At 46.9% G+C, this 16,586-nt stretch overlaps 2 pseudogenes; both read left to right on the forward strand.

Moving 5' to 3' along the window:
* Positions 1–6,330: 6,330 nt before the first annotated feature.
* On the forward strand, positions 6,331–7,825 carry LOC124649864 (annotated as a pseudogene).
* Positions 7,826–13,656: 5,831 nt separating this feature from the next.
* On the forward strand, positions 13,657–15,229 carry LOC124650181 (annotated as a pseudogene).
* Positions 15,230–16,586: the final 1,357 nt, after the last annotated feature.

Here is a 16,586-nt window from a genome sequence, read left to right on the forward strand (position 1 = left end):
ACAAATAACATCCAATGTTCATGATCACGAAACCATGATCATCTATTAATCAACAAGCTAGTTATACAAGAGGCTTACTAGGGACTCCTTGTTGTTCACATAACACACATGTATCAATGTTTCGGTTAATACAATTATAGCATGGTATGTAAACATTATCATAAACACAAAGATATATAATAACCATTTTATTATTGCCTCTTGGGCATATCTCCAACACTTGTAGGCCGCCAGGGGCGGCGGCGGCGATCTTGGAGCACGGCGGCCATCGGGAGGCCGCAGCGCTGCCAGGCAGCTGCTTGGAGCCGCGGGGAAGATGGATATTTTGTGAAAACCCCCCTGGGGGTTTCTCTGGGCTGGATTGGTTGCTACTGGGCCGAGGTGGGCTGCACCAGGGAGGATAGAAGGGGAGAGGAGCTGGGCTGTCAGCCCAAGAGAGTGAGAGAGGGAGGTTTTCTCTCTTTTTTCCAAATTTTGTTTTCTATTTTGTTTCAAACTTATTTTGCAATTTGAAATCTGTTTGAAAATGCAAACTATTTTAAAACTTCCAAAATAATCATGGCCTTCTTTACATAATGCAAATGAGCCACATATTTGAGTTTGGAAATTTAAGAACATTTTGAGCATTTGAATTTGAGAGAGATTCCAACCAACATTTAGGGTTTTCAAATCATTTCTTTTGTGCATATTTTCTTAGGAAAATAACATGATGCAAATGATGCACAATCAAACATAATCTAGGTTTAGCAAAACAGGGATGTTACATTGATGTGATCATCAATATCTATGTTTAACATAAATGGTTATCTCTCTCTAGGGATTGCCTTGAATAATACCCTGGGGTTTCTCTTAAGGATGATGATTTGAATACATGGATGCATATCCAAGGTTTAGCTCAAAGTTTGTCATTGCTTCTCTACTAAGTAACATAGAACTCTCACCTCTCTAGGTTTGATGTATCATAATTTGGAATAGAGAAGGATATATATTTCTAGAGTTGATCTCCTTGTCATGTTTCCAAGAATGAAGTAAAATGAATACCATGAGGTTCATGGTATGGTCATGGATTAGTTTAAGACATGGAAAAGATAAGGTAAGAATGTTTTCTCCATTTTATTGTTACTTGATTTGTAATTGAACATATGTTCATATGTTATGGCAAGGATTACTATGTTATGATCCTTTATAAGATCAAGCATTTGATCCTTGATTAAAGTGTTGTTGTGTTAATTTTAATTCCATTTGATCAAACCCCTTAGATCAAATTATCTCTACCCAAAACAAGGTTTTATCAAAGGTCACATTGAGGTTTATAGCGCTTGACTTGATGAGCTACTTCAATTCCACCAAGGTCAAGTGAAACTTCGATTCTTGGACTTGCTTTTACTTTAAAGCGCAAAAATTTCCCGGATTTTCTATGCATGAATGCAATGCACACATCTGATTCCTCTATTTTTGTAACCCCAAATACTGGGATATTACACTGGATGAGCTTCATCACACGGAGGCGAAACTTGAGGACACCAATACGCTGCGACATCATCCCCTCCACTTAACGTCGCAGCCATAGACAAAATTTTACCATGTTATGCCTAATGCCCGGCGATCGACTCCAAACACCAGCCCGTCGGTGCTCTTTCGAGGAAGAACACCAATCTAGGGCTGACTAAAGAACCTTTATTCTCATCGCCTCTGATACTCCTACACCAAATACAAAGGACTCGAAGACCCTACGGGGACCGGTTATCCAATTCGAGGTTCTCACACCCGCAGCACGACGTGGCGGCTAGCGGAGGGCATGGGAACCACCTTGCAGCTGAGGCAGGAGCCTGATTGCCACTCACGGGAGCAACAGGAAAATGTTTCACATATGATGTTTTGCCACGTGTTGGTTTTCCTTTTCAAGACTTAGATACTTGAACATTCTATGTCAATGATGCGGACGTGTTTGTTACACCTATCAAAGAGGATATTTGATTTCTTGTGAACACTCTTGCTTCGTTTCGAGATGCTGCCGTCTTAAGCACCAACTACCAAAAGAGCCTTGTTGCACCTATTAGCTGTGAGGATATTGATCTCGATGACATCCTACAATACTTCCCAGCCACTTGAGCATTTTCCCTTCGTGATATTTAGGGCTTCCTCTATCCATCTACCCCCTCCCTCCCCCCAATGGTTGATCTACAACATCTTGAGGATAAAATTGCCAACAAGCTTGCTTTCTTAAGTTGGAAAAATGTGACTATGGCTGGTTATCATGTGTTTGTCTGTGTCGTCCTCCCTTTGCAAGCCATCTACCACATCATCTCCCTAGACCTTGCGGTGAAGGTCCCCAAAAAATATTAAAAGCCTCCTTCGTGCATACTTGTTGGCCTATTGTGATAAGGCTTCTAGGGGAAGTGCAAGGTGAGATTGTTTTCCGCCCAACAAAACTTGGCAGTCTTTTCATTTTGAACCTTGAAAAGTTTGCAACTGCTCTTCCACTTTGGTGGCTATGGCTCGAATGGACGGACAAATTAAAGGTTTGGATTAGGCTTGGGAACCCATGCAAAAAATCAAGATAGATATATCTTTGACATGACTACAATTTTGAAAGTGGGATATTGAGAGAAAGAAAATTCTCCGCATGGCTTGATGTCCTTAGACCAAAGATGTCACACCAAAAATCTTTGAGATATCAAAGAAAAAGTAACTCCACGGTTAAGAAGGCTCTCAAAGAACAAGGTGTGGGCTAGTCAAGTTTATTTTCTCACATGGCCATCTTTTTGATCACATCCAACAATTTATCACTTTTTGGGAGATGGTCGGCAACATCGAGATCACTATGGATATTAAAGACGCTATAACATGGAAATTCACCAATGATGGGCACTACTCTGCTTTACGGGCTTACACAAAGAAATTTGAAAACTTAATTCACTCAATGCTTGAAGGCATGATATGGAAGGTTTAGGCCCCACCTAAATGCAAATTCTTTGCATGGTTGGTCCTGCAAAACAAAATTTGGATGGCGGATAGGCTGGTTAAAATAAAATTGCCAAATTGTGGCAATTGCCCACTTTGCAATCAAGTGCAAGAATTTGTATTGTACTTAATCTGCAAATTTTGGTGCACCATTCACATTTGAAATGCTCTCCTTCCTTGGTTTGGTTGACAAGACATATATACAACATTACTGGAAAATGAAGATTGCGTGAAAGATTGATGGGAGAAGTTGGCTTTGGAACAAGAAGGCATTAGGAAATCCATGGCTTCAATACTCATGCTTGTGTCTTTGGAAGTCTGGAAAGAGAGAAATTCTAGGGTCTTCCACAACCGCGCATCATCGATGACGATGCTTATCATTAATATCAAAGAAGAGAGAACCTTGTGGGGCTGGCAAAATTTGTGTGTAATGCTATATTAGGAGAGTAGCTGGAGTCTTAGACTTGACCTAGGCATTTGTGTGAAACCTCTAAGCTTCATATTATATTTAATAAAAGTGGCAAATATTTTGCCTTGCTTCAAGAAAAACATTGTACTAACTAGGTTGTGTGTAACTTCCTGTGCATAGCTAGGAGGGGGTACTCTTCAATTGTATACTTCCCCTGGCTCTAAGTACAGGTTTTGCGAATCTAGACAGATTTTAGTCTATATTTGTGTAAATCTGTGACAGGTGTTTAGGCTGAAGGGAGGATTAAAAAAATAGTTGAAACAAACTACTGTACATAGAAAATATGCGGAAGTTTCATCTATAAAATCAGTGCAAATTCCCCTTCGAAAAGCAACACGGTTAACTTCAAAAATGATGTCTTCCTTTTCTTGTGAAAGTATGTATCTAGTTCGTTGTATCTAGTTCGTCTGGTCTTTTGGTCACAAGTCTTTCCCCACGTCTACATAAAAGGAGGTCAAGAACAGTAGAGTAACGTTGTCAGTATCCAAAGCAATCTAGTCTAGTCCTCAACTTATTCTCGTTTATGTTATTCCAGGGTGGTTGAAAGTGGCATCAGTTTCGTTTCAGCCAGTGACATGACTGATATATTTATAACGACTTGGGCTAGTCAGACCACTTGCTTGTCTACTTGACCACTACAGTACAATATACTTGGTCTCACGAACAAATGACTGGTTACTACTCCGTAGGTCTTTCCTTTCCGTTCTCATGACTGGGCAGTTGGCAGGTTATTTCCACATCGATCAGTAAAGAGAAGAAAGAAACCGTACGCTCTGCTACTGCTAACTATGCAAGCTTAGGTAGTTTGCAGGTGTTTCCAAGCACGGTCACACTAGAAGACGTACAGCCGTACATGACTTCACCGGAAACTGCAATGATACTGCTAGTCCATCTACAAACAGAAACATTTTTAAACATAAGGCCTATAGCCGGCTTTATAAATAAAGTCCATCTACAAACAGTGGTCATTTTCATGCAAGAAAACGGAACATATAGCTGTAAACTGGTAGGTTCTTTAACATATATCCCCTCTGTTTACAAATATAAGATGTTTTAAACGTTTCAAAATAAACTAGATACACATAATAGTGAGTGAATCTACACACTAAAAATAACTAAATACATACCAAAATAGATGAATATACTTTTTTTTGCGAAACACAATACAATCAAAGACGCTCACATACACAGTGGCGGAGACAGGCCACACGGGCCTCAGCCCGGGGCGTGAGCCAAGAACGTAGGCTTTACTGTAGCAAAAGTAGACATTGTAGCGACACTGTAGCTACTGTAGCGTGAAGATGGCCTGGGGCGTCGGCCCATCCTGGCTCCGCAACTGCACATACACGCACACACTCATCCCTATGAACGCACGCACACCCTATCCTTATGAGCACCTCCAAGGGACTGTGTCGAAGAACTGATCCGGCGGATCTTGAGATTGACGAAGTCACCACAGGCGCCTCGTTGTCGACTAAAACGTCGCCTCCCATGAAGAATATTTCATCTTTATGAAACATTAAAGTGTCAAATCTGAAATTTGAATATACTAAAAGCTAATAATGTTACATTAGTGAGCAGAGGGAGTACAAGATAATAGAGTTGGTCGGTTACCCATTGTCTGCTCCTGTAATTGGAAAATATGAACGACTGGCCAGCAATGGGCTGCACCTTGCATGAAACTACAGTGTGGTGTCCTATCTGCTTCTTGTTATTCCGTTTGGGCATAAGAGTATCTTCAATTTAGTGTGGTATCATATCTCCCAATTCTGCGGCCACTTCACATTTGTCCGTTTTGGAAGGGCAAAGCAGCTTGTCCGTGGTCTATCCGCCTCTGCATCCAACGCCCCCCCCCCCCCCCCCTCCTCCCCCAAACGGATAGTCTGTGTCCACCTTAGGAATATTTTTTATTATTTTGATTCTCTTTATAAATATACACAACACTATTTGCTAAATTTAAATACAATTTACACAAATAAATAATTAACCAAATGAAATCTATGGTTTCAAATTTAATAACCTGGCGCCTAGTATGAAACTACCAAAGCAACCACAAATCCAACATAGTTCATACGAACATATAAAATGGCGAGAAATGATCTTCTCATACCAATTTCTTGCTGCATTCTCCATGAGGCTTAGATCGGCCATCGTGATTCGGTTCACGTTTGATCAGCTCTACAATATCTTGGGTGAATTTTATGGCCGCTTGCATGAAAAAAAACTCAGCTCGCTTTTATTTGTAAGGAAATTCTAATACTTCCTCGAATTCATATTACTTGACACTAGTATAGATGTACCTAGAACTAAAATATATCTATATACATCTCCAACTAAGATGAATCAGAGGAAGTATTCATGTTCCCCTGAAAACAAATGCCCATGCAGATCGGGTTAGCATTCAAATCGTTCTCCCCATCCCCATCTCTCAATCTGAGCCATCCAATTCAAAGTCAAACGGCATTGCTGGACGTTGAGCGGTGGATGGAGCCGGAGTCCCGCTTGCTCACACATGAATGGCGACTTCCGCAGCACGCGCCACCGACCCACCGCGTTGGCCATGGTCAAGTCAGTCATCGATGTGATGCCCCCCGTTGCTCGTCCACACTGTATTATTTCCGTATTATTTGTAGCAGCAAATCATAGTTTTCGAAAGAAAAAAATCAGTGCCAGTGAACTGCCCGCTGATTTCAACCCAACTGCATTGGAGTATATCTCACTGTCATTGCCACTTTCAGAGTAGCTGCGCGTGTACATATAGTGCCCTACCACTCCATTTCTCCACAAACTAGCAGCAGCAGCACGAGCAGGAGCAAACACACGAGCTCGCCCCCGCACCCTCGATCACCTCTATCCTAACACATCCTTCTACTCGTGCACTAGCTGAGACAGTGCTCATGGCAGGCTCGGCAGCATCGTTGAAGTTCACGGTGCGGAGGAAGGCGGCGGAGCTGGTGGCGCCGGCGCAGCCGACGCCGCGGGAGCTGAAGCGGCTCTCTGACATAGACGACCAGGACGGTCTGCGGTTCCACATCCCCGTCATCCAGTTCTACCGCCGCAACGAGTTCATGAGCGGCAGGGACCCCGCGGCGGTGGTCCGGGACGCCGTGGCCAGGGCGCTCGTGCACTACTACCCGTTCGCCGGCCGGCTTAGGGAGCTCGAGGGCCGCAAGCTCGCCGTCGACTGCACCGGCGAGGGCGTGCTGTTCATCGAGGCCGACGCCGACGTCCGCCTCGAGCACTTCGGCGACGCCCTGCAGCCGCCCTTCCCGGGTCTCGAGGAGCTCGTCTTCGATGTTCCCGGCTCGTCCGAAGTCCTCGGGACGCCGCTCCTCCTCTTCCAGGTAACTTTCCTTGTCGTGGAACAATAACACACACGGTCACGTACGGTTTGTGTGCATGTGCAAGCGTACTCGGTGCATGCGTGGCTAACTGTGGTGCGTGCGTGCAGGTGACACGGCTGTCTTGCGGAGGCTTCATCCTGGCGGTGCGGCTGATGCACACCATGTCAGACGCGCAGGGGCTGGTGCAATTCCTGACCGCCGTGGCGGAGATGGCGCGGGGCGCTGCGGCGCCGTCGGTGCGGCCGGTGTGGGGACGCGAGCTGCTGGAGGCGCGGAACCCGCCGCGTCCTGGCTTCGCGCACCGGGAGTATGACGAGGTGCCGGACACCAACGGGACCATCATTCCGCTCGACGACATGGCGCACCGCTCCTTCTTCTTCGGGGCCAAGGAGGTCGCCGCCATCCGGTCCCACCTGGCGCCGGGCCTCCGGAAGCGCGCCACCACTTTCGAAGTCCTCACGGGCTGCCTGTGGAAGTGCCGCACCGTGTCGCTCGCCCCCGACGCCGACGAGGAGATGCGGATGATCTGCATCGTCAACGCCCGCGGCGGCAAGGGCAAGCAGAGCGCCATCCCGAGCGGCTACTACGGCAACGCGTTCGCCTTCCCGGTGGCCGTGTCGGCCGCGGGCGAGCTGTGCGCGAGGCCCCTGAGCTACGCCGTGCGGCTGGTGAAGGAGGCCAAGGGGAGGTGGACGGCGAGTACATGCGGTCGGTGGCGGACCTGATGGTGCAGCGCGGGCGGCCGCACTTCACGGTGGTGCGCGCGTACCTGGCGTCGGACGTCACCAAGGCCGGCTTCGGCGACCTGGACTTCGGGTGGGGCAGGCCCGTGTACGGCGGCCCGGCCAAGGGAGGTGTGGGCGCCATCCCCGGCGTGGCCAGCTTCCTCATCCCGTTCAAGAACGCCAAGGGCGAGGACGGCATCGTGATCCCCATGTGCCTGCCCGGCCCCGCCATGGACAAGTTCGTGGAGGAGATGGGAAAGCTGCTACGCCCGGCCGTCGACGTCGCCGACACGTTCCCCGCCATGATCAAATCTGCGCTCTGAATCAGCTAGCTTGCGTGCGTGCGCTGTCCCGTCGCCTGTCCATTTCGCTATCCGTAATTGCCTCGCGTGCTTATTGGTTAGTGAAGTAAGTACTCTGTATATTAGTTAGTGGTCAAATTTAATCCGCAGTTGGTGTGTGATGAGAACTGTGTTGCTCAGTATAGAGCGAAGTGAAGAATGCTCGTCGGATGCAACGAATTGTAAAACCGTTGCACTGTAATGGTGTGTTTATATGCAAATATTTATGCAAGCAATCAGCAGATTTGGGGTGGAATGAGGTTTATGCAAATGGTTTTGCTATGTCTCAGTCAACTGAGATTTTCTTAAGTCTAACTCACTTACAAAAAAGTACTTGAGTTGCACTTTTCTGTTAAAAAAAGTGCAATTGCACTTTTCTGGCAGAAATGTGCAAATGGACCGAGTTGCACTTTTCTTTAAACTGCAGTTGCACTTTTTTGAGGTGACTGAGACTTAAGAAAATCTCAGTCAACTTAGACATAGATACAAGGTACCAACACCGCAAAATCGTCCACCTTCGCAAGATACATTAAGCACGTCGGTGGGTTGTTTTATAGAAAGGGCAACAAGAAAAGATGTTGGCAAATTATGGCGTGAAATAATTGGTGAGGGAGAGGGGCCGGAACAATGGCAGGAGTATGGCGCGAGAGAAATACCAGGAGAAAGGGCCGGAGAAAATGACGGATTGACCACCCTACCACGCAATTGGTGGGAGCATGCAACCTTGGCTTCGAGGAAACCAAGCAATCCAGTCTGCTTCGAGGAAACCAATTAGTCCCTATGAGCTTTGAGGAAACCGTGACCTTATTATTTTTGAAATATTTAAAAAACATTTACTATTTTTGGAATTAAAGAAAAATAATTTACAAAATTGTTGATATTAAAGTAGCTAAAGTATTTTTTGCAAAGATAATATATTAATGTCACTATGATATCAATTACACCCGGTGTCTGCATCAACCAAATGCCCGAAACACATTACGAATACACACAACCAATACTTAAAAGAAGGGTCCCGCCAGAGTGATCTGAAGTTATTTGGTAAAACTGCTTGGTTTTTGTACAAGTTGAAAGATATGCATGTTGGGTGGTGCTGAACGAGGAACAAGACAACTGTAAAGGGCTCCCCGAGAAAAAATGATATTTTTTTAGTTAAGTCAATGTATCTTGATCCTTCTTTATTTTCCTTTTTAAGACCTTTTTTTGAAAAAAAGTCATCATATATTATCTGAAACCGTTTCATACAAAAACATCCTTACAAGAACTCTTCCTTGTGCATCCCTCGATGCCGCGCCTTGAGCAAAACTTGATGCCGCCTCTTGTCCTCTTGCATAACAAAGCTAGTGTCGTAGAAAGCTTGAAGAAACCCAGCCGCTTGTAGAAGCAGCGGTCGGGAATTTGTCCAAAAGATGTTGCCAACCATGATCTCCAAAGACCATCGTCCCGGAGAAGCTAGTGCTGAGAACGGCCTAGGGATCATCCTAGCTCCAGCCAGACGGAGATGGGGGACTCCAACCTTGCAAGATCACCGACGTAGCCGTACCTGGCTGAGCTTCATCACACGAAAGCGAAACTTGAGGACACCAATACGACGCGACATCATCCCCTCCACTTAACGTCGCAGCCATAGACAAAATTTTACCATGTCAGGCCTAATGCCCGACGATCGACTCCAAACACCAGCCCGTCGGTGCTCTTTTGAGGAAGAACACCAATCTGGGGCGGACCGAAGAACCTTTATTCTCATCGCCTCTGATACTCCTACACCAAATACAAAGAACTCGAAGACCCTATGGTGACCGGTTATACAATTCGAGGTTCTCACACCCGCAACACGCCGTGGCAGCTAGCGGAGGGCATGGGAACCACCTTGCAGCTGAGGCAGGAGCCTGATTGCCACTCGCGGGAGCAACGGGAAAATGTTTCACATATGATGTTTTGCCACGTGTTGGTTTTCCTTTTCAAGACTTAGATACTTGAACATTCTATGTCAATGATGCGGCCGTGTTTGTTGCACCTATCAAAGAGGATATTTGATTTCTTGTGAACACTCTTGCTTCGTTTCGAGACGCTGCCGACTTAAGCACCAACTACCAAAAGAGCCTTGTTGCACCTATTAGGTGTGAGGATATTGATCTCGATGACATCCTACAATACTTCCCAGCCACTTGAGCACTTTCCTTTGTGATATTTAGGGCGTCCTCTATCCATCTACCACCCCCCCCCCCCCCCCCCCCCAATGGTTGATCTACAACATCTTGAGGATAAAATTGCCAGCAAGCTTACTTTCTTAAGTTGGAAAAATGTGACTATGGATGGTTATCATGTGTTTGTCTGTGCCGTCCTCCCTTTGCAAGCTATCTACCACATCATCTCCCTAGACCTTGCGGTGAAGGTCCCCAAAAATATTAAAAGCCTCCTTCGTGCATACTTGTTGGCCTATTGTGATAAGACTTCTAGGGGAAGTGCAAGGTGAGTTTGTTTTCCGCCCAACAAAACTTGGCAGTCTTTTCATTTTGAACCTTGAAAAGTTTGTAACTGCTCTTCCACTTTGGTGGCTATGGCTCGAATGGACGGACGAATCAAAGGTTTGGACTAGGCTTGAGAACCCATGCAAAAAATCAAGATAGCTATATCTTTGACACGACTACAATTTTGAAAGTGGGATATTGAGAGAAAGAAAATTCTCCGCATGGCTTGATGTCCTTAGACCAAAGATGTCACACCAAAAATCTTTGAGATATCAAAGAAAAAATAACTCCACAGTTAAGAAGGCTCTCAAAGAACAAGGTATGGGCTAGTCAAGTTGATTTTCTCACATGGCCATCTTTTTATCACATCCAACAACTTATCACTTTTTGGGAGATGGTCGGCAACATCGAGCTCACTATGGATATTAAAGACGCTATAACATGGAAATTCACCAATGATGGGCACTACTCTGCTTTACGGGATTACACAAAGAAATTTGAAAAATTAATTCACTCAATGCTTGAAGGCATGATATGGAAGGTTTAGGCCCCACCTAGATGCAAATTCTTTGCATGGTTGGTCCTGCAAAACAAAATTTGCATGGCGGATAGGCTGGTTAAAAGAAAATAGCCAAATTGTGGCAATTTCCCACTTTGTAATCAAGTGCAAGAATTTGTATCATACTTTTTCTGCAAATTTCGGTGCACCATTCACATTTGAAATGCTCTCTTTCCTTGGTTTGGTTGACAAGACATATATACAACATTACTGGAAAATGAAGATTGCGTGAAAGATTGATGGGAGAAGTTGGCTTTGGAACAAGAAGGCATTAGGAAATCCATGGCTTCAATACTCATGCTTGTATGTTTGGAAGTCTGGAAAGAGAGAAATTCTAGGGTCTTCCACAACCGCGCATCATCGACGACGATGCTTGTCATTAAGATAAAAGAAGAGAGTACCTTGTGGGGCTGGCAAAATTTGTGTGTAATGCTATATTAGGAGAGTAGCTGAAGTCTTAGACTTGGCCTAGGCATTTGTGTGAAACCTCTGGGCTTCATATTATTTAATAAAAATGGCAAATATTTTGCCTTGCTTCAAGAAAAACATTGTACTAACTAGGTTGTGTGTAACTTCCTGTGCATAAGCTAGGAAGGGGTACTCTTCAATTGTATACTTCCCCTGGCTCTAAGTACAGGTTTGCGAATCTAGACAGATTTTAGTCTATATTTGTGTAAATCTGTGACAGGTGTTTAGGCTGAAGGGAGGATTAAAAAAATAGTTGAAACAAACTACTGTACATAGAAAATATGCGGAAGTTTCATCTATAAAATCAGTGCAAATTCTCCTTCGAAAAGCACACGGTTAACTTCGAGAATGATGTCTTCCTTTTCTTGTGAAAGTATGTATCTAGTTCGTCTGGTCTTTTGGTCACAAGTCTTTCCCCACGTCTACATAAAAGGAGGTCAAGTCCCACACAGTAGAGTAACGTTGTTATCCAAAGCAATCTAGTCTAGTCCTCAACTTATTCTCGTTTATGTTATTCCAGGGTGGTTGAAAGTGGCATCAGTTTCGTTTCAGCCAGTGACATGACTGATATATTTATAACGACTTGGGCTAGTCAGACCCCTTGCTTGTCTACTTGAGCACTACGGTACTATATACTTGGTCTCACGAACAAATGACTGGTTACTACTCCGTAGGTCTTTCCTTTCCGTTCTCATGACTGGGCAGTTGGCAGGTTATTTCCACATCGATCAGTACAGAGAAGAAGAAATAACCGTACGCTCTGCTACTGCTAACTATGCGCTTAGGTAGTTTGCAGGTGTTTTCCAAGCACGGTCACACTAGAAGACAGCCGTACATGACTTCACCGGAAACTGCAATGATACTGCTAGTCCATCTACAAACAGTGGTCATTTCCATACAAGAAAACGGAACATATAGGCTGTAAACTGGTAGGTTCTTTAACATATATTCCCTCTGTTTACAAATATAAGATGTTTTAGACATTTCAAAGTAAACTAGATACACATAATATTGAGTGAATCTACACACCAAAAGTAACTAAACACATACTAAAATAGATGAAGCTAATAATGTTACATTAGTGAGCAAAGGGAGTACAAGATAACAGAGTTGGTCGGTTACCCATTGTCTGCTCCTGTAATTGGAAAATCTGAACGACTGGCCGGCAATGGGCTGAAACTACAGTGTGGTGTCCTATCTGCTTCTTGTTATTCCTTTTGGGCATAAGAGTATCTTCAATTTAGTGTGGTATCATATCCCCCAATTTAGTCCGCGGCCACTCCGCATTTGTCCGTTTTGGAAGGGCAAAACAGTCTTGTCCGTGGTCTATCCACCTCTGCGTCCAATGGGACCTCTAAACGGATAGGTCCACCTTAGGGACATTTTTTTTGTTATTTTGGCTATCTTTATAAATATACACAACAATATGTTATAAATTTAAAGACAATTTATACAAATAAACAATTAATCAAATGAAATGCATGGTTTCAAATTTAAATAACCTGGCACCTAGTATGAAAGTATCAAAACAACCACAAATCCAACATAGTTCATACAAACATATAAAATGGCGAGAAATGATCTTCTCATACCAAGTTATTGTTGCGTTCTCCATGAGGCTTAGATCGGCCGTCATGATTCGGTTCGCGTTTGATCAGCTCTACAATATCTTGGGTGAATTTTATGGTCGCTTGCATGAAAAAAAACTCACGTCGCTTTTGTTTGTAAAAAAATTGTAATACTCCCTCGATCGGATTCATATTATTTGACACTAGTATGGATGTATCTAGAACTAAAATATGTTTATATACATCTACATTAGAGACAACTAAGATAAATCCGAGGGAGTATTCATGTTCCCCTGAAAACAAATGCCCATGCAGGTCGGGTTAGCATTCAAATCGTTCTCCCCATCCCCATCTCTCAATCTGAGCCATCCAATTCAAAGTCAAACGGCACTGCTGGACGTTGAGCCGTCGATGGAGCCGGAGTCCCGCTTGCTCACACATGAATGGCGACTTCCGCAGCACGCGCTCCCGACCCACCGCGTTGGCCGTGTTCAAGTCAGTCATCGATGTGATGCCCCCCGTTGCTCGTCCACACTGTATTGTTTAGTTTTCGAAAGAAAAAAATCAGTGTCAGTGAACTGCCTGCTAATTTCAACCCAACTGCTAACACATACAAAGTGAGTACATTGGAGTATATCTCACTGTCAGTGTCACTTCCAGAGTAGCTGCGGGTGTATATATAGTGCCCTACCCCTCCATTTCTCCACAAACTAGCAGCAGCAGCACGAGCAGGAGCAAACACACGAGCTCGCCCCCGCACCCTCGATCACCTCTATCCTAGCTCATCCTTCCACTCGTGCAATAGCTGAGGCAGTGCTCATGGCGGGCTCGGCAGCGTCGTTGAAGTTCACGGTGCGGAGGAAGGCGGCGGAGCTGGTGGCACCGGCGGGGCCTACGCCGCGCGAACTGAAGCGGCTCTCCGACATCGACGACCAGGACGGTCTGCGGTTCCACATCCCCGTCATCCAGTTCTACCGCCGCAACGCGTTCATGAGCGGCAGGGATCCCGCGGCGGTGGTCCGGGACGCCGTGGCCAGGGCGCTCGTGCACTACTACCCGTTCGCCGGCCGGCTTAGGGAGCTCGAGGGCCGCAAGCTCGCCGTCGACTGCACCGGCGAGGGCGTGCTGTTCATCGAGGCCGACGCCGACGTCCGCCTCGAGCACTTCGGCGACGCCCTGCAGCCGCCCTTCCCGGGGCTCGAGGAGCTCGTCTTCGATGTTCCCGGCTCGTCCGAAGTCCTCGGCACGCCGCTCCTCCTCTTCCAGGTAACTTTCCTTGTCGTGGAACAATAACACACACGGTCACGTACGGTTTGTGTGCATGTGCAAGCAGCAAGCGTACTCGGTGCATGCGTGGCTAACTGTGGTGCGTGCAGGTGACACGGCTGTCTTGCGGAGGCTTCATCCTGGCGGTGCGGCTGATGCACACCATGTCAGACGCGCAGGGGCTGGTGCAATTTCTGGCCGCCGTGGCGGAGCTTGCGCGGGGCGCCATAGTGCCGTCCGTGCTCCCGGTGTGGAGGCGAGAGCTGCTGGAGGCGCGGAACCCGCCGCGTCCTTGCTTCGCGCACCGGGAGTACGACGAGGTGCCGGACACCAATGGAACCATCATTCCGCTCGACGACATGGCGCACCGCTCCTTCTTCTTCGGGGCCAAGGAGGTCGCCGCCGTCCGGTCCCATCTGGCGCCGGCCCTCCGGAAGCGCGCCACCACGTTCGAGGTCCTCACGGGCTGCCTGTGGAAGTGCCGCACCGTGTCGCTCGCCCCCGACGCCGATGAGGAGATGCGGATGATCTGCATCGTCAACGCCCGCGGCGGCAAGGGCAAGCAGAGCGCCATCCCGAGCGGCTACTACGGCAACGCGTTCGCCTTCCCGGTGGCCGTGTCGGCCGCGGGCGAGCTGTGCGCGAGGCCCCTGAGCTACGCCGTGCGGCTGGTGAAGGAGGCCAAGGGGAGGTGGACGGCGAGTACATGCGGTCGGGGGCGGACCTGATGGTGCAGCGCGGGCGGCCGCACTTCACGGTGGTGCGCGCGTACCTGGCGTCGGACGTCACCAAGGCCGGCTTCGGCGACCTGGACTTCGGGTGGGGGAGGCCCGTGTACGGAGGTCCGGCGAAGGGCGGCGTGGGCGCCATCCCCGGCGTTGCCAGCTTCCTCATCCCGTTCAAAAACGCCAAGGGCGAGGACGGCATCGTGATTCCCATGTGCCTGCCCGGCCCCGCCATGGACAAGTTCGTGGAGGAGATGGGCAAGCTGCTGCGCCCTGCGGCCGTCGACGTCGCCGAAATGATCCCCGCCATGATCAAATCTGCGCTCTGAATCAGCTACCGTGCGCAGTCCCGTCGCCCGTCAGTTTCGCTATCCGTAATTGCGCCGCGTGGTTATTGGTTAGAGATCGAAGTAGTAGTTAGTCAGTGGTCAAATTTAATCCGCAGCTGGTGTGTGGTGCGAGCTGTGCTTTTTTTTTTTTTTTTTGAGATCTGCGAGCTGTGGTTTTGTGATAGAGCGAAGTGAAGGATACAACGGATTGTATGTGTAAAACTGTAAAAGCCCTGCAGTGTAATGGTGTGTGTATATGCAAGCAATCAACAGTGAGGTTGATTTCTGGAATATGGGTCTGTATCAAAGTTCTAAATAGCCCACAATATCTCGGAAATTCAATTTAGCTCCCAGTGCATATGCTTCCTTTACCAAAAAAATAATAATCAAAGTTTTGTTTTTTTATAAAAGAATCTACATGCACATCTCCATCAAAAGATCGGAAATGTCCGTTCGTTCTTCTCCACCTGATGACGAAGTGCCCGGTCTCAAATGTAAGTGCTTTCTGGCTAAGGCTTGATAGCCGCCTAAAAAGCACACAGGAAAATCAAAGAAATGGATAGGCACGAGCCACTTTAGAGCTCTGGCACCACTCCGTTCGACCTATCAGCTCCCCAATGCTTAACCGGACGGACTGATTCTATAGTTCTGTTCTAGTAGAAACTTGATTGATTCGTTCCTGTACAAACAGCTAAAGGAAAGGCTTCTGATCACACACTTGTCGTCTGGGGACCGCCCACATTCATTCATTTCATTCATTCATTGTTCTGTTGTGGATTCGAACCACTAGCACAAATTGGATTTCGAGTCCAGGGCGCTAAACAAGGATTTCCAGTCCTTTTACCTTTCAGAACCTCTCTTTCTAAGTTATGTTTTTTTTATTGTTGTCAATTTCCATTCGTTTAGTACGAGATCGCTTCACACCTCGCGGTGCTTACACCTCTCGCCTATCGAAGTTCTGTTCAAAAACCTCGTACGAGAACTTGTATAGAGAAGGATTTCCCGCGGCGCAGCAGTTCTTCCATACCAACTTAGCTGTCTGGCGCTGCTATTGGCATAACAACCGGTACACCATAGGTTGACCCAACCCAGTCCTCTCGTACTAGGGCGTTTGTCAAGTTTCGCGAAAAACCGATATATTTTGTGTCCTATCACTACTAGGAAAAAGCCTATAGTTGGAGGCAATAGGTGCCGGCGCACCATCATGGACGTGCGCCGGTGGCCAGTGTTGCCGGCGCACCTCTATTCGGCCGCGCCGGGATGCGAGCCTCTACGCCGGCGCACCGGAGGAGTAGACGCGCCGGCGCTATTTCCGGCATGGCCGCGGCCGGTCGGGCCAGAGCCCAAGCATCATTGT

The sequence above is a fragment of the Lolium rigidum genome, chromosome 4 (genome assembly GCF_022539505.1).
Source record: "Lolium rigidum isolate FL_2022 chromosome 4, APGP_CSIRO_Lrig_0.1, whole genome shotgun sequence".
NCBI classification, from domain to species: Eukaryota; Viridiplantae; Streptophyta; class Magnoliopsida; order Poales; family Poaceae; genus Lolium; species Lolium rigidum.